The sequence below is a fragment of the Salmo trutta genome, chromosome 4 (assembly GCF_901001165.1).
Source record: "Salmo trutta chromosome 4, fSalTru1.1, whole genome shotgun sequence".
NCBI lineage: Eukaryota > Metazoa > Chordata > Actinopteri > Salmoniformes > Salmonidae > Salmo > Salmo trutta.
In genome coordinates this window covers 4,899,012-4,917,112 of record NC_042960.1, presented here as the reverse complement: position 1 = coordinate 4,917,112, position 18,101 = coordinate 4,899,012, and the positions used below count along the sequence as shown (strand labels likewise).

Sequence of the window (18,101 nt, the reverse complement as noted above, 5' to 3'; positions counted from 1 at the left end):
AAGGACAACGAGTGCAAAAAACAAACGGAGCTGAGTCTCACCTCTTTTTACGTCCCTCCACTTTGTAGAAATTCCAACAAACCGTCTGGATCTCCTCTTTAACAAATCCTAAAGGGCCGCCATCTTGCTTCCTTCTGTTCTTCTATGAAACAGACTATCCTCCAACATCAATATTCATGGGGCCAGTCTCTGACGTCAACGTCGACTCTTATCATCAGGAGGAGAAGCCCGGTCGGTCGGTGGTGTGTCCCTGTTGGCCACTCCGAGTGCCACACATATGTAACTGGCAGAGAAGCAGCCAGCCAGCACGCCGTGTGGACAAGTTGTGTGTGTGTGTGTGTGTGTGTGTGTGTGTGTGTGTGTGTGTGTGTGTGTGTGTGTGTGTGTGTGTTTGTGTTCGGTGTGTATGTGTGTATGTCAGCGGTAGAGTCTTGCCTTGCCTTGCTGGCAAAGCTGAAGTAATGAGAAAACCTCTCTCCTGGTGAGTCTCTCCACCACACAAAGGGCCTGGGCTTTCTTTCCCCCCTTTTTTCCCTTCTTCTCCTTCAGCCGCACACAATAGTGCACACTATGACTACGGCTGGCCCCAAGCACCGGACTGGATCTGCACAGTGACAGGACATGGGTTCCGCTCCGTCGTCCAATCCCTTTAAACTGACTACAAACTCTCTGGGCTTATCTGTCTGTCTGAGAAACAGAGGATTGGAGAGTAGCAAGGAGGCACACTCCCCCCTTCCTTTAGTCAGACAGGAAGAGTGTGTGTGTGTGTGTGTGTGTGTGTGTGTGTGTGTGTGTGTGTGTGTGTGTGTGTGTGACACTCAAGGAAACTCATGCCGAGCTCTAGGGGGATCTTTCCCCCACCCCTCTCTCCGTCTTGACTTCCTGGTTCTTCTTTCGGTTTCGTCAGTTTCTCTCAAGCTGTCATAGGTCGCAGGAGTTCCCCCATTGCCTCCCCCATGGCTTATTTATGACTCCTTGGAGACTTGCTTCTTCCACTCAGTCTCTCAAGACAGTAAGCTTCGTCTTCAGAGTACGCGAGTCGAGCCCTGCCCTCATTTCCAATGGTTATTCTGGGTTTTGTTTTGGCACGCCTTGGCTGTCAGGCAAGCTCATTTTTGGAGCAGGCGTAAGACAACACTAACCTTTGAAAGGATCCATACAGGCAGCAGAATCCTTTTCTTTATGTGTCTGCCAAGAGCCCCACCTCCTGTTGACATTGGCCACGTGGGCTAGTGGAGAGGGAGACGGCGGGAGAGGGAAAGGGTGGGAGAGGGAGACGGCGGGAGAGGGAGACGGCGGGAGAGGGAGACGGCGGGAGAGAGGGACGGACAGAGAGAGAGCGAGAGGGACGGAGAGACAGAGAGACAACGAGAGAGGGGAGAGAGCGGGAGAGAGAGAGAGGGAGAGAGAAAGAGGGAGAGGGTGTGTGAGAGCGGGAATGTTTAAAAATACAAATTCAGCACTGTGAGGTATTTGAGAAACGAGGACGAACCTAGCATGGCTGTCAGGACGTTTAATTAGCTGCTACTGTTTAACACACCACCCAGCCGAGGGCTTTGTTTTGAGTTTCCCTGACAGTTATGTAGTAGCTGCCACTGTTTCCATGGGCTACTACGCCTACCCTCTGTCAACATAATAACTGTGTTGGATTGTTGCCATCATGATATAACCCAGAAATTAGGAAGTCGGCAAACTTGCATCTTGCATTAATGAAAAATCGCAGTTCTAGGATTTCATTTAGAACTATTCACTAGGTTTGTGCTGAAATACTGTTGGTGAAGTGTGTGCAAATGGGCTTTGTATCTCTCTTTTGCCATTAGGCCTATTTGCTTCATTGTTTTGCAAGAAGAAGAGGCAATGGCACTACATAAGATCAAGACCAGCCTACTTAGTACATGACTAAGTGTATGTCTATGTATGCTGATGATTAAACACTGTACACGTCAGTTACCACAGTAAGTGAAATCAATGCAACACTTAAAAAGAGCTGCAGTCAGTTTCAGAATGGGTGGCAGGAAATAAGCTGGTCCTAAATATTTCAAAAACTAAAAGCATTGTATTTGGGACAAATCATTCACTAAACCCTAAACCTCAACTAAATAATGTTTAAATTGAGCAAGTTGAGGAGACTAAACTGCTTGGTGTAACCCTGGATTGTAAACTGTCATGGACAAAACATATTGATGCAACGGTAGCTAAGATGGGGAGAGGTCTGTTCGTAATAAAGCGATGCTCTGCTTTCTTGACATCTATATCAACAAGACAAGCCATACAGGCCCTAGTTTTGTCACACCTGGACTCCTGTCCATTAATGTGGTCAAGTGCCACAAAGAGGAACATAGGCACATTACAATTGGCTCAGAACAGAGCAGCATGGCCCTTAGATGAACATGGAGAGCCAGCATTGATAATATGCATGTCAATCAGTGGAGGCTCCTCAAAGGAGGAAGGGGAGGACCACCCTCAGTGAATTATTATTATTTTTTAAATAGTGAAACATTTTTTTTAAAGTTATAATTTTTAGATAAAACTATACTAAATACAATCACGTCACCAAATAATTGATTAAAACATACTGTTTTGCAATGAAGGTCAACAGTAGCCTCAACAGCACTCTGCAGGGTAGCACCAATGTGTAGCCGGAGGACAGTTAGTTTCTGGGTACATTGACATCAATACAAAACCTAGGACGCTCCTGGTTCTCACCCCCTTCCATAGACTTACAGAGTAATTATGACAACTTCCAGAGGACGTCATCGAACCTATCAGAGCTCTTGTAGCATGCACTGACATGGTGTCCACCCAATCAAAGGATCAGAGAATGAATATAGAACTGAAAGCATAAGCTACAACTAGCTAGCACTGCAGTGGTGAAAAGTTAACTCAAAGAGAGAGAAACACAATAGTTGGAATAGTTTGGAACAAATTCATTTCTTTAAAAGATTAAGGAGAAGCAAGAGAGAGAGTGAGAGAGAGCTATATTTAGTTGTATTTTTTTCACCTACTGTACACTTAATTAGTTAGTGAATGCAGCTAGCTAGTTTAGCCGACTCAAACATCCGGATTAAACAGAGAGGGATGCTATGTTAGCTAGCTGGCTATGGCTATCCAACGCTGGAACTCAAGGTAAGCCTTTGGTTATATTAATTTATTGCCACTGCGGCCTGTCGGTTTAACTGCTTGCTGCTGACTGTACACTGTACTGCATGATTGTAGTGGGTTTACTAATGCGTTAGTTCTAGTAGCCATGTTGACTATGACGTTAATATGGTGACACCGATGTAGGCTGTGTGTGTAGGCTGTGTGTAGCAGTTAGTGGTTATGATATGAAGGTTTTGCTGTCTGTCACCTTGATTACTCACATTTCTCTTGACCTGTGCACATACGTTGTAAACTTTCATTCATAGGCTAGCTTGTAGCAACCTCATGATGGGTACAGGGAACATTAGAGTATCATGTAGTAGCCTAAACCTATCGATGTTACATTGATCTTGGTGAATGGAATATGAATGACAGTAATCCAATATGCTGTAATAGAAATAAAGCCATTCTCATTAAAAAAACGTCCTCCCTCATCTTAAATGGCACCGACCACCACTGAAGTCAATCTCTCCTGGCTGAGTGGAGGAGAGATTGACTGCATCACTGCTTGTCTTTGTGAGAGGTATTGATTGACATGTTAAAAAAACAAAGCTGTCTATTTAAATGACTAGCACACTGCTCAGACACCCATACATACCCATGCCACCAGGGGTCTCTTCGCAGTCCACAAATCCAGAACAGACTCTGGGTACCGCACAGTACTAGACAGAGCCGTGACTACATGGAACTCTCTTCCACATCAAGTAACTCAGTCAAACAGTAAAATCAGATTTAAAAAAAACAGATAAACCTACACCTTACGGAACAGCGCGGACTGTGAAGAGACATCATTCGCTAACACGCACTCTACACACACATACATTTGAATATTGTTATTTTGCTTTATTATTGATTTTGTATTGTAGTTATGTTATGGTAGAGTAGTATGTAATAATGTCTTGTGTTATGCATTGTTTTATTGTATGTAATTGTTATTGGACCGCAGGAAGAGTAGCTGGTGCCTTGGCAGCAGCTACTGGGGATCCTTAATAAATACAAATACAAAAATGCAAAGTACAATAGAAAACCGAATTGGAAACAACAAAAAAAATACTAGAAATCCACACAATTGAATTCCCATATGAGTGCCTTGAAGTCATTCCAAATACCTTCCAGGGCCCACTCTTTAGCCAACCACATATTAGAGAGCCATCGGTCCTTCCCTCTATAGCTCTCTGTTTAATTCTCCCTTCTTTGTCCCTGTGCTGATTTTAACAGGTGGTTATTGTCTGAAAATAATCTGCCTTTGGCTCCAATCCAGGTTTATTAAAGAGAGAGACTCCACCCCTTCTTCCATCGGCCCTGACTGCTTGCCTGCCGGTCTGCCTTGTAGTCTCTAGCTGGCATTTGTTGACTCAATAGTTTCAGGGCTTGGAGCAGGAAAGGAGATTTGTTTTTACACAGCGTGGGGGAGGGGCATGGGGCAAGGGTCGGGGGGGGGGTCAGCATAGCTGCGGCTCAGATATGTTAGGGCTAGGGGTGAGACTGGGACTGGTGCTTTGCTTGCAGCCTGAGCTGCCTTGCTGAAGGAGGATTCCACATACCTCAACTGGTTCAGTGTGGAGGTGGTGCTGGAATGTGTATCTAGACAACCTACTTGTCCTCTAGTGTTGTCATGATAGGATCCAGTTGCTTCACATGATTTCAATTAAGAGTAGACCTGTCCACTCTGCACCTTTCTGCTTTTTTTTCCCCAGAGAGAGCAACTGTTGATCAAATATTGATGACATTGTAATAAAATCAATTCTAAGTAGTTATTCCTTTTAATCTTACCAGGAATCCAGCATTGACATGTGCTTTAATTTGGTAGTGAGTGAATATTGAATAGATGGTGTATGTTGAGTAGTGTGATGGATTCTGCAGTGGGAGGGGGAGAAGGAGAGGGAATGTTTTGTGCCTGTCTTTGTAGCTTGTCTTTCTTTTCAGAGACTGAGGTCATCTTACTGAGACAATCCTATTATCCCGCGTCAAGCATTAAATGCCTTTCATATTGTTCTCCTTGGTCACCGACTTCCATATTTATCTAGGCTGTTGTATTTTTTTTAAATGATTTTGGGCTAAATCCTTGATGCTTTTTCAAACCTGCCTAATAGATGGGTAGGTTGACAATGTAACTGAAATGATGCGCGCGCGCATCGTAGAGGCAAAAGGCTGTGTGGTGTTATCATTCTGAACGGTCAGATAGCTAGCAACAATGACAACAACGTGGGGAACTGTGGTGGCTTGTTTCAGCTAGTTGTATCTTCTTCTTGATACCATGTCTTGTTTTGTGGTGTTCTGACTTACATTTGTATATACAGTGCAATTGGAAAGTATTCAGATATTGTTTTCCACAAAAATAAAAAACAGAAATACCTTATTTACGTAAGTCTTCAGACCCTTTGCTATGAGACTCAAAATTGAGCTCAGGTGCATCCTGTTTCCATTGGTCATCCTTGAGATGTTTCGACAACTTGATTGGAGGAAACCTGGCACCATCCCTACGGTGAAGCATGGTGGTGGCAGGATCAAGGGAAATATGAACGGAGCAAAGTACAGAGAGGTCCTTGATGAAAACCTGGTCCAGAGCGCTCAGGACCTCAGACTGGGGCAAAGCTTCACCTTCCAACAGGACAACTACCCTAAGCACATAGACAAGACAACGCAGGAGTGGCTTTGGGACAAGTCTCTAAATGTCCTTGAGTGGCCAAGCCAGAGCCAGGACTTGAGCCAGATCAAACATCTCTGGAAAGACCTGAAAATAGCTGTGCAGCAACTGTCCCCATTCAACCTGACAGAGCTTGAGAGGATCTGCAGAGAAGAATGGGAGAAACTCCCCAAATACAGGAGTGCCAAGCTTGTAGCATCATACGCAAGAAGACTCAAGGCTGTAATCGCTGCCAAATGTGCTTCAACAAAGCACTGAGTAAGGGTCTGAATACTTATGTAAATGTGATATTACAATTTTTTTATTTCTAAAAACCCCTTTTTGCTTTGTCATTATGGGGTAATGTGTATAGATTGATGAGATTATCATATTTTTTTAATCCATTTTAGAATAAGGATGTAACATAACAAAATGTGGAAAAAGTCAACGGGTCTGAATACTTTCCGAATGCACTGTGTATATATGGTGTATATATGGTGTATATATGGTGTAGTATGTGGACACCCATTCAAATGAGTGAATTTGGTTATTTCAGCCACACCCGCTGCTGACAGGTGTATAAAATCGAGCACACAGCCCCACGATCCCCATAGACAGACATTGGCAGTAGAATGTCCATACTGAAGAGCTCAGTCACTTTCAACGTGGCACTGTCATATGATGCCACCTTTCCAACATGTCAGTTCGTCAAATTTCTGCCCTGTTGGAGCTGTCCCGGTCAACTGTAAGTGAAGTGGAAACGTCCAGGAGCAACGGCTCAGCCGCAAACTGGTAGGCAACGCAAGCTCACAGAACGGGACCGCCGAGTGCTGAAGCGCGTAACGAGTAAAAATCGTCTGTCTCCGGTTGCAACACTCACTACCAAATTCCAAACTGCCTCTGGAAGCAAAGTGAACACAATAACTGTTCGTGGGGAACTTCATGAAATGGTTCCTGCCGCCATTGGACTCTGGAGCAGTGGAAACGCATTCTCTGGAGTGATGAATCACGCTTCACTGTCTGACAGTCAGACGGACTAATCTGGGTTTGGCAGTTGCCAGGAGCACGCAACCTGTCATAATGCATTGTGCCAACTGTAAAACTTGGTGGAGGAGGTATAATGGTCTAGGGCTTAGTTCCAGTGAAGGGAAATATTAATGCTACAAAGTACAATGACATTCTAGATGATTCTGTGCATCCAACTTTGTGGCAAAAGTTTAGGGAAGGCCCTTCCTGTTTCAGCATGACAATGCCTAAGGCACTGCATCTCAGTGCAAGTGGCGTCAATACAGTCTCTGGTTCGAATCCAGGCTGTATCACATCCGGCCGTGATCGGGAGTCACATAGGGCCGTGCACAATTGGCCCAGCATCTTCCGGGTTTGGACGGGTTTGGCCGGGGTAGGCCGTCATTGCAAATAAAAATCATTCTTAACTGACTTGCCTAGTTAAATAAAGGTTCAATAAAAAATAAATAATATGTCCCTGTGCACAAAGCGAGGTCCATACAGAAATGGTTTGTCAAGATCGGTGTGGAAGAACTTAACTGACATGCACAGAGCCCTGACCTCAACTCCTTCGAACACCTTTGGGATGAATTGGAATGCCGAATGGGAGAAAGGCCTAATTGCCCAACATCAGTGACTGACCTCACTAATGCTCTTATGGTTGAATAGAAGCAAATCCCAGCAGCAATGTTCCAACATCGAGTGGAAAGCCTTCCCATAAGAGTGGAGGCTGTGCCCATAAATGCCCATATTAATGCCCATGATTTTGGAATGAGATGTTCGACGAGCAGGTGTCCACATACTTTTTGTCATGTAGTGTATGTCCTATGCTAATATGGCAAATATTCACTAGCTAGCGAACCAACAACTGGAACTGAAGGTATCAACTCTACATTTGGGCTGATCTGTGACCTGCTAGCACCTCCCCTGGTCAGAGGGGAATGTGGCAATCTCGCTGAGTTTATAAAGTGAAAAATCAGAGTTGCAGCATTATTCTGTCACCGTGGAATTTCCCCATACACACGCACAACAGACAGGGAATAAACATGGGAAGGATTTGGTTCTGTAATACAGGAGATGAACAGTCATGAATAGGCTGTACACAATTAGCATAGCATGAGCAAGAATCCAATGCAATAGCAATGCAAGAGCAATGATACCATTTGTAAGGACTGTAGAAATATAGATGCCTGTATTAAGACTGTATAGATCAAGGTAACAATTATATAAGATAACAATTATCAGTAACTGCTACCAACAGTAAATTGTAAACGCACACAAGCACAAGTTACAATAACAATATTAATTAACTTATGCACGCACTCCATCAGACAAGTCCACTCAGAGGAGAAGTGAGGAGACAGTGGCCTGCACAGTCAGAGGGGCTGTCCTGCCCCCTAACAACATGACTAGCAACCAATCAGGTGCAGGTCACACAGGTCAGAGAAAGTTTGAGTGGCCAGTTCATGGTACTCCGTTTGACCCCCTCAAATTCTGGACCTCAAAACCAGTTTCACTGCTTTTTTGTTGTTTAATTCTTCCCCTCTAATCAGGATGTGATTTAGACCTGGGACACCAGGTGGGTGTAATTAAAGATCAGGTAGGACAGACTCTGGCAGGCTCCGGACCTCGTAGGGTAAGATTTGATTACCCCTGCCTTAGACTCAGGTTGTGTGGAATGGGGAGTGGAAAATGTTTTTGAGAGACAAGTGCTCATTGTGCACATGTATTTATACTGAACAAAAATATAAATGCAACATGCAACAATTTCAAAGATTTTACTGAGTTACAGTTAGTTACAGTTCATATAAGGAAATCAGTCAAATTAAATAAATTCACTATGCCCTAATCTATGGATTTCACATGACTGGGAATATAGATCTGTATCTGTTGGCCACAGATACCTTTTTAAAAAAGGTAGCGGTGTTGATCAGAAAACCAGTCAGTATGTGGTGTGACCACCATTTGCCTCATGCAGAGTGACACATCTCCTTTGCATAGAGTTGATCAGGCTGTTGATTGTGGCCTGTGGAATGTTGTCCCACTCCTCTTCAATGGCTGTGCGAAGTTGCTGGATATTAGTGGGAACTGGAACACGCTGCCATACATGTCGATCCAGAGCATCCCAAACATGCTAAATGGGTGACATGTCTGGTGAGTGTGCAGGCCATGGAAGAACTGGGACATTTTCAGCTTCCAGGAATTGTGTACAGATTCTTGCGACATGGGGCTGTGCATTATCATGCTGAAAAAAATAGGTTATGGCGTCGGATGAATGGCACGTCAATGTGCCTCAGGGTCTCGTCACAGTATCGCTTTGTGTTCAAATTGCCATCGCTAACATGCAATATTGTTCGTTGTCCATAGATTATGCCTGCTCATACCATAACCCCACCACTGCCATGGGGCACTCTGTTCACAACATTGACATCAGCAAAACAACGCCATACACGTGGTCAGCGGTTGTGAGGCCGGTTAGACGTACTGACCTAATTCTCTAAAACGACTTTGGAGGCTTATGGTAGAGACATGAACATTTAATTCCTTGGCAACAGCTCTGGTGGACATTCCTGCAGTCAGCATGCCAATTGCCCGCTCCCTCAAAACTTGAGACATCTGTGGCATTGTGTTGTGGGACAAAACTGCACATTCTAGAGTGGCCTTTAATTGTCCCCAGAACAAGGTGCACCTGTGTAATGATCATGCTGTTTAATAAGCTTCTTGATATACGACACATGTCAGGTGGTTGGATTATCTTGGCAAAGGATAAATGCTCACTAACAGGGATGTAAACAAATTTGTGGACAACATTTGAGAGAAATAAGCTTTTTGTGCATGTGGAACATTTCTGGGATCTTTTATTTCAGCTCATGAAACATGGAACCAACACTTTACATGTTGTGTTTATATTTTTGTTAAGTGTATGTTTTCAAGAAACATTTGGAGAGGAAATATATTAAACAAAAGCTGTCTGTTTTTCCCCAAAGTTGCACACGCCTTGCATCGGTTTGCTGCCATAAAAAACACCTGTCTATATAGCCTATAATCTATGTAGGCCTACTGTTTGAGGCTTGTTGTGTGTTGTCATCGCTGAGGCCAGAAAGAGCTAGCTGCATGATGTGCTCATTCCCTCAACTACTACAGTAAACATTAGAATACCTTACTGCTACAGTAAATGCATCGTAAACATCAGATTACCCTACTGCCAATCCCCTTTACCTCCCTCTTTCCTCCTTTTTGGAAGTGGGGAAACCTCTCACCTCATCCCCTCATCCGTAAACAGGGAGGAGTAAAGTGAATGACCCCGTGCCGCCGGGGGGCAATCAGGATATGGACACACTTGTCAATTTGAGAGAATTCACACCTCAATTTGACTGTGTGGGTATTAGGGGGAGATGGGCGAGTGGGATTAGAACTAACATTTTTCTAAAGTGGAAATGGTGGAGGGGATAGAACAGGGTGGAGGGGTGGAGGGTGGAGGGGATAGAACAGGTTGGACGGGGTGGAGGGGTGGAGGGGATGGAAGAGGTTGGACGGGGTGGAGGGGTGGAGGGGTGGAGGGGATAGAACAGGTTGGATGGGGTGGAGGGGTGGAGGGGACAGAACAGGTTGGACGGGGTGGAGGGGATGGAAGAGGTTGGACGGGGTGGAGGGGTGGAGGGGATAGAACAGGTTGGACGGGGTGGAGGGGTGGAGGGGATAGAACAGGTTGGATGGGGTGGAGGGGTGTAGGGGATGGAAGAGGTTGGACGGGGTGGAGGGGTGAAGGGGATGGAAGAGTTTGGATGTGGTGGAGGGGATAGAACAGGTTGGATGGGGTGGAGGGGATAGAACAGGTTGGATGGGGTGGAGGGGATAGAACAGGTTGGATGGGGTGGAGGGGATAGAACAGGTTGGATGTGGTGGAGGGGATAGAACAGGTTGGATGGGGTGGAGGGGATAGAACAGGTTGGATGGGGTGGAGGGGATAGAACAGGTTGGACGGGGTGGAGGGGTGTAGGGGATAGAAGAGGTTGGACGGGGTGGAGGGGATAGAACAGGTTGGATGGGGTGGAGGGGATAGAACAGGTTGGATGGGGTGGAGGGGATAGAACAGGTTGGACGGGGTGGAGGGGTGAAGGGGATGGAAGAGTTTGGATGTGGTGGAGGGGATAGAACAGGTTGGATGTGGTGGAGGGGATAGAACAGGTTGGATGGGGTGGAGGGGATAGAACAGGTTGGATGGGGTGGAGGGGATAGAACAGGTTGGACGGGGTGGAGGGGTGTAGGGGATAGAAGAGGTTGGACGGGGTGGAGGGGTGAAGGGGATGGAAGAGGTTGGATGTGGTGGAGGGGATAGAACAGGTTGGATGGGGTGGAGGAGATAGAACAGGTTGGACGGGGTGGAGGGGTGGAGGGGATGGAAGAGGTTGGAGGGGGTGGAGGGGTGGAGGGGATAGAACAGGTTGGACCGGGTGGAGGGGTGGAGGGGATGGAAGAGGTTGGACGGGGTGGAGGGGTGGAGGGGATGGAGGGGATAGAACAGGTTGGACCGGGTGGAGGGGTGGAGGGGATGGAAGAGGTTGGACCGGGTGGAGGGGTGGAGGGGATGGAAGAGGTTGGACGGGGTGGAGGGGATAGAACAGGTTGGATGGGGTGGAGGGGTGGAGGGGATAGAACAGGTTGGATGGGGTGGAGGGGTGGAGGGGATGGAGGGGATAGAACAGGTTGGATGGGGTGGAGGGGTGGAGGGGACAGAACAGGTTGGACGGGGTGGAGGGGTGGAGGGGATGGAAGAGGTTGGACGGGGTGGAGGGGTGGAGGGGTGGAGGGGATAGAACAGGTTGGATGGGGTGGAGGGGTGGAGGGGTGGAGGGGACAGAACAGGTTGGACGGGATGGAAGAGGTTGGACGGGGTGGAGGGGTGGAGGGGATAGAACAGGTTGGACGGGGTGGAGGGGTGGAGGGGATGGAAGAGGTTGGACGGGGTGGAGGGGTGGAGGGGATGGAAGAGTTTGGATGTGGTGGAGGGGATAGAACAGGTTGGATGGGGTGGAGGGGTGAAGGGGATGGAAGAAGTTGGATGTGGTGGAGGGGATAGAACAGGTTGGATGGGGTGGAGGGGATAGAACAGGTTGGACGGGGTGGAGGGGTGGAGGGGATGGAAGAGGTTGGAGGGGGTGGAGGGGTGGAGGGGATGGAAGTGTTTGGATGTGGTGGAGGGGATAGAACAGGTTGGATGGGGTGGAGGGGATAGAACAGGTTGGATGGGGTGGAGGGGTGGAGGGGATAGAACAGGTTGGATGGGGTGGAGGGGTGGAGGGGATAGAACAGGTTGGATGGGGTGGAGGGGATGGAAGAGGTTGGACGGGGTGGAGGGGTGGAGGGGATGGAAGAGGTTGGATGGGGTGGAGGGGTGGAGGGGATAAAACAGGTTGGACGTGGTGGAGGGGTGAAGGGGTCAGCACTCAGAGCTCAGTGGTCCTGCTGATTTTTATACCACCGCTTAGCAAAACAAAGGTGCGCACGTGCGCACACGCACACACACACACACACACGCACACGCACACGCACACACACACGCACACACACACATACAGGCCCTCTACAGAGGGGGCTGGATACTGGGGTTAAAGGGAGTTAGAGACCTGCGTCACTATGATGTCACGCACTCCGGTCATGTATGACATAACACCCTGAATGGAGTCAGGAGTTTTTGTGGCTTTTATGTTGTTGAATTGGGTTAGGGAATATTATTATGTTGATCATTTGATTGTTGTGAGTAAAGAAAAGCTAAGGTTTGTTAAATACACTTAACAAAACCTCATTCGTTGATGTTGGTTAGTATGAAGTTATTCTCACAGTCTACCTCTTTGTTGTGTGTGGATCATGTGAATTGAACCATGTTTGTAAATAGCTGGAAATGGCCTGTACCACAATGACTTAAATACGTCCTCCAGTGATTTTTGAAATTTTCCTGTTGAAAAGCAATATCTCAAGTATAAATACATTAAAGGGCACACACTTAAGGGTAAGACAACTGTAAACTCCAAGGAGGCCATTACAAGGAGTTGATCTGTGAGGGACAATTCCTTGAACCAGCAAGACAGGGGGTTAGGGTGTCTCTAGAGGTGCTACTTGGCCTCAGAGGTGCTGTCATTGCCTCCGAAGCTGACAGCTCTCAGAGGCCATCAGTGGAAGTTCACACAATCACCTGGAGTGTTTACACACACACACACACACACACACACACACACACACACACACACACACACACACACACACACACACTTCCCCAACTTCAGGCTCCCCCTGAGCCAATACACAACTGACCGATTGCTGCATGCCCTCTAACAACATGTCACCTACTGTCCCATCCTCCCTCCGGTACTCCCTCCCTTCCTCCCTCCAGTTATCTTAAAAGACCAGGGAGAGTCGTTAGTGTGTATCTCGCATGGCCTAATTGCTTAATTCACAATAAGGGGTGTAAGGAGCTGGGGTGGGGGGTTAGGTTAAGATTAAACTAGGAGGAGGAAAGGGGGTGAGGACTTCAGATAGCCTAAGGAACTGCAGTTCAGGATTATCTAGCATTCTGAGCACTGAGTTTTAATTGTAATTTTTTTAAACTTTTATTTAACTAGGCAAGTCACTTAAGAACAAATTCTTATTTACAATGACGGCCTACCCAGAGCTGAATCTTACTGAGCTATTTTGGAGCTATATTTCTGATCTTTCCCTAGCACTGTTGATCAAATGAACCTGGGCCACTTTTCCATTTTGAGTATGTTTTTCATCAAGAAATCGGCTAGTGGCCATTCTCGTTTTGTTGTTGTTTTTCCACCTTTTGTCCTCGTCTATCTACACCAGCTGCTGTCTGCGGTGTGTGTCATCTAATAATTGACAGAGTTCCCTATTCGGCACAGCAGGGTTGGGATGAGGCCGATCAGGAATGTTCCTGTGGCAACCTGCTGCTTCCAAGTAGGGTTTTAGAGCCTGTTCCCGCATTGATGCCTCCATACAAAAACATCCTGTGGCGTTCTGCATTAGCATCGAACAGCCCCCGTGATATGTAACTTTTCAGGGAAGTTAGAAACCAATATACACAGGCAGTTAGAAAAGCCAAGGCTAGCTTTTTCAAGCAGAAATTTGCTTCCTGCAACACAAACTCAAAAAAGTTCTGGGACACTGTAAAGTCCTTGGAGAATAAGAGCACCTCCTCCCAGCTGCCCACTGCACTGAGGATAGGAAACTCTGTCACCACCGATAAATCCACTATAATTGATCATTTCAATAAGCATTTTTCTGCGGCTGGCCATGCTTTCCACCTGGCTACCCCTACTCCGGTCAACAGCACTGTACCCCCCACAGCAACTCGCCCAAACCTCCCCCACTTCTCCTTCTCCCAAATCCAGTCAGCTGATGTTCTGAAAGAGCTGCAAAATCTGGACCCCTACAAATCAGCCGGGCTAGACAATCTGGACCCTTTCTTTCTAAAATAATCTGCCGAAATTGTTGCAACCCCTATTACTAGCCTGTTCAACCTCTCTTTCGTGTCGTCTGAGATTCCCAAAGATTGGAAAGCAGCTGCAGTCATCCCCCTCTTCAAAGGGGGGGACACTCTTGACCCAAACTGCTACAGACCTATATCTATCCTACCCTGCCTTTCTAAAGTCTTCGAAAGCCAAGTCAACAAATAGATTACCGGCCATTTCAAATCCCACCGCACCTTATCCTCTGTGCAATCTGGTTTCAGAGCTGGTCATGGGTGCACCTCAGCCACGCTCAAGGTCCTAAACAATATCTTAACCGCCATCGATAAGAAACAATACTGTGCTGCCATATTCATTGACCTGGCCAAGGCTTTCGACTCTGTCAATCAGCACATCCTCATCGGCAGACTCAATAGCCTTGGTTTCTCAAATGATTGCCTCGCCTGGTTCACCAACTACTTCTCCGATAGAGTTCAGTGTGTCAAATCGGAGGGCCTGTTGTCCGAGCCTCTGGCAGTCTCTATGGGGGTGCCACGGGGTTCAATTCTTGGGCTGACTCTTTTCTCTGTATACATCAATGATGTCGCTCTTGCTGCTGGTGAGTCTCTGATCCACCTCTACGCAGACGACACCATTCTGTATACTTCTGGCCCTTCTTTGGACACTGTGTTAACTACCCTCCAGACGAGCTTCAATGCCATACAACTCTCCTTCCGTGGCCTCCAACTGCTTTTAAATACAAGTAAAACTAAATGCATGCTCTTCAACCAATCGCTGCCTGCACCTGCCCGCCCGTCCAGCATCACTACTCTGGACGGTTCTGACTTAGAATATGTGGACAACTACAAATACCTAGGTGTCTGGTTAGACTGTAAACTCTCCTTCCAGACTCACATCAAACATCTCCAATCCAATGTTAAATCTAGAATTGGCTTCCTATTTCGCAACATAGCATCTTTCACTCATGCTGCCAAACATACCCTCGTAAAACTGACCATCCTACCGATCCTCGACTTCGGCGATGTCATTTACAAAATAGCCTCCAATACCCTACTCAATAAATTGGATGCAGTCTATCACAGTGCTATCCGTTTTGTCACCAAAGCCCCATATGCTACCCACCATTGTGACCTGTACGCTCTCGTTGGCTGGCCCTCGCTTCATACTCGTCGCCAAACCCACTGTCTCCAGGTCATCTACAAGACCCTGATAGGTAAAGTTCCCCCTTATCTCAGCTTGCTTGTCACCATAGCAGCACCCACCTGTAGCACGCGCTCCAGCAGGTTTAACTCTCTGGTCACCCCCAAAGCCAATTCCTCCTTCGGCCGCTTCTCCTTCCAGTTCTCTGCTGCCAATGATTGGCACAAACTACAAAAATCTCTAAAACTGGAAACACTTATTTCCCTCACTTGCTTTAAGCACCAGCTGTCAGAGCAGCTCACAGATTACTGTACCTGTACATAGCCCATCTATAATTTAGCCCAAACAAATTCCTCTTCCCCTACTGTATTTATTTATTTTGCTCCTTTGCACCCCATTATTTCTACTTTGCACTTTCTTCCACTGCAAATCTACCATTCCAGTGTTTTACTTGCTATATTGTATTTACTTCGCCACCATGGCCTTTTTTTGCCTTTACCTCCCTTATCTTACCTCATTTGTTCACATTGTATATAGACTTATTTTTCTACTGTATTATTGACTGTATGTTTGTTTTACTCCGTGTGTAACTCTGTGTTGTTGTATGTGTCGAACTGCTTTGCTTTATCTTGGCCCGGTCGCGATTGTAAATGAGAACGTGTTCTCAACTTGCCTACCTGGTTAAATAAAGGTGAAATAAAACTAAATAAATAAATAAATACATCCCACTCAATCCCTTCACAAAAGCCCCAAGCCAAATTATCCAGAAGCAGGCTGTTTTTCAGGGTTAAGGAGCACCACATTCAGGCAGCGGTTGAGCAAGCCCCCTATGGTCTCATGTAGCTCAGTTGGTAGAGAATGGCGCCAGGGTAATGGGTTCGATTCCCACGGGGAATTAGTATGAAAAAAATATGTAAATCTATGCACTCACTACTGTAAGTCACTCTGGATAAGAGCATCTGGTAAATGACTAAAATGTCATATGTAACTGGCTGTAGATTACTGAAGTTAGTGGTTCTCATACCTGGGTCTTGGAGGGATGGTTGGTTGTAGGCTGGTTGCCTGGCTGTGTGGACCTCTTCTGGGATTCCTTGCAGATGGGCATGGGGGGATCCATTCCTTAGCTTCTAGCCCCGATCCCATCCAAATGCACCTGCAAGCTGGGTAGAGTGAGAGGGGTTTAGTCAGTCAATACTGGGTATAAGTGGGTCCCTAGTGGGCACCTGCAGTCAGTTAGCTCATTAGTCCAGCCGCACTGTTTCCACTCCTACTATGGCTGAAATTACAGTGTGAGGGGCACTTCCTGGTCCCACTGTCCAGATGCCACACTACTGGTATGCTGATTATAATTGAATGTTATTTGTCTTTGTTTAGCCAGTCACTGTATTAGTTAATCAACGCACATTCCACTTTTGTTGGTCAACTCTAGTCTAGATTATCAGGGAAGCTAGCTAGGTATACATGTAGCCAATCAATTTAAGCTTGGACAGTTCTGCCCTGAAGAGAAACCTGATCCTGTCTTTTTTTTCAGAATACTGCAGATAATTCCCAGAATGCTCTTCAGGATAGCTTGTTACCATGGGAATTTCCAAGGGTCCCAGGAGTTAATGAGGACCATATGTTGACATGTCATGTCAAACAGCACTATGGGAACGGTATCCATGCCAATCACTGGGGACAAGATGGTCATGTGAAATGGAGGGATGGACGCCCCCTACTGGCTGAACAAGATAATGAACGCCTTCAGTCCATCAAAGTAAAATGCCTGAGCTGTGGTTTATAATCTACGAAATGGTGAAACAACGGTGAAACCGTTTAGATTCCCAGGCTGTGGTTTCTGCATGGTTTCCTAGTGTAATATTCATTATATCAAGCAATCCACTATCCAAGATGTTCCTTCCCACTATGCATGTCAACATAGTGGACTTGTGATTCTATTAAACAGTCATATTCACCAATAATTTCAACTCAGACCTGCTGTTTCCAGATGACAATAAATAACAATAACAATGACCTGACAAACGTTTGTGTGTTTGAGGTCGATTGAGGTAATAGAGTTATGTTATGTTTTTGAGATATTTTCCTGGAAAAAATGTTTCTTTTGATATATATATATATATATATATATATATATATATATATATATATATATATATATATATATATATATAGTTATGCATCCAATTTCACACAGGAAATGTAAAAATAGACATTTCCCCATGGCTGTCGGACAAATTTCCCATTTAGATCCCTGAAATTCTAAATCTGTACCTCAAATACAACATTACTGTTTGATGTGAATGGAAAATATTTTGTTTTGTTGTCTAATGGTATTCCCAACCCTCCTGACACCACACATGCACATGAGAGAGAGTACGGGTTCAACCAAAAAGACTGAAAACAGAGCCAGATTTAGTCATGGTCAGGGTATTGCTCCAATGTTGGCTATGTACTGTATATAATAGTAATAATAATATTAATAATAATTAGGGGTGCTTATATAGTCCTGTTTCACTATATGTACAAGTGGGTAACCTGTACAGGTGTGAAGTGTGAAATGGAAATGTCTTTTTGCATATCTCACTCCCCCTGAGATACCTTTGGAGAGTGGGATCACAGCCAGGGGATCAGCCACGAATGACGATGACCCTGGAGAAATTAGGGTTAAGTGGCTTGCTCAAGAACAGAACGCCAGATCTGTTGAGTCTCTCTACAGCAGG

At 45.9% G+C, this 18,101-nt stretch overlaps 1 protein-coding gene and 1 long non-coding RNA gene across 3 annotated transcripts in view; one reads left to right on the top strand and one right to left on the bottom strand.

The window, feature by feature from the left end:
• LOC115191710 (methylcytosine dioxygenase TET2) overlaps positions 1-370 on the bottom strand; it is a 59,907-nt gene extending 59,537 nt beyond the window's left edge. Inside the window, exon 1 of the mRNA XM_029749560.1 lies at positions 42-370. The gene's annotated coding sequence lies outside the window, so the exon portion shown is untranslated. The remainder of the gene's footprint in view (positions 1-41) is intronic.
• Positions 362-17,403, top strand: LOC115191711 (uncharacterized). 2 transcript variants are annotated; one of them, XR_003877761.1, is made up of 3 exons: positions 396-481; positions 1,821-1,955; positions 16,913-17,396. It is a non-coding gene; the product is annotated as an uncharacterized LOC115191711 (long non-coding RNA). The 2 variants fall into 2 exon arrangements; XR_003877762.1 differs by lacking the exon at positions 1,821-1,955 and having other exon boundaries at positions 362-481; positions 16,913-17,403.
• Positions 17,404-18,101: the final 698 nt, after the last annotated feature.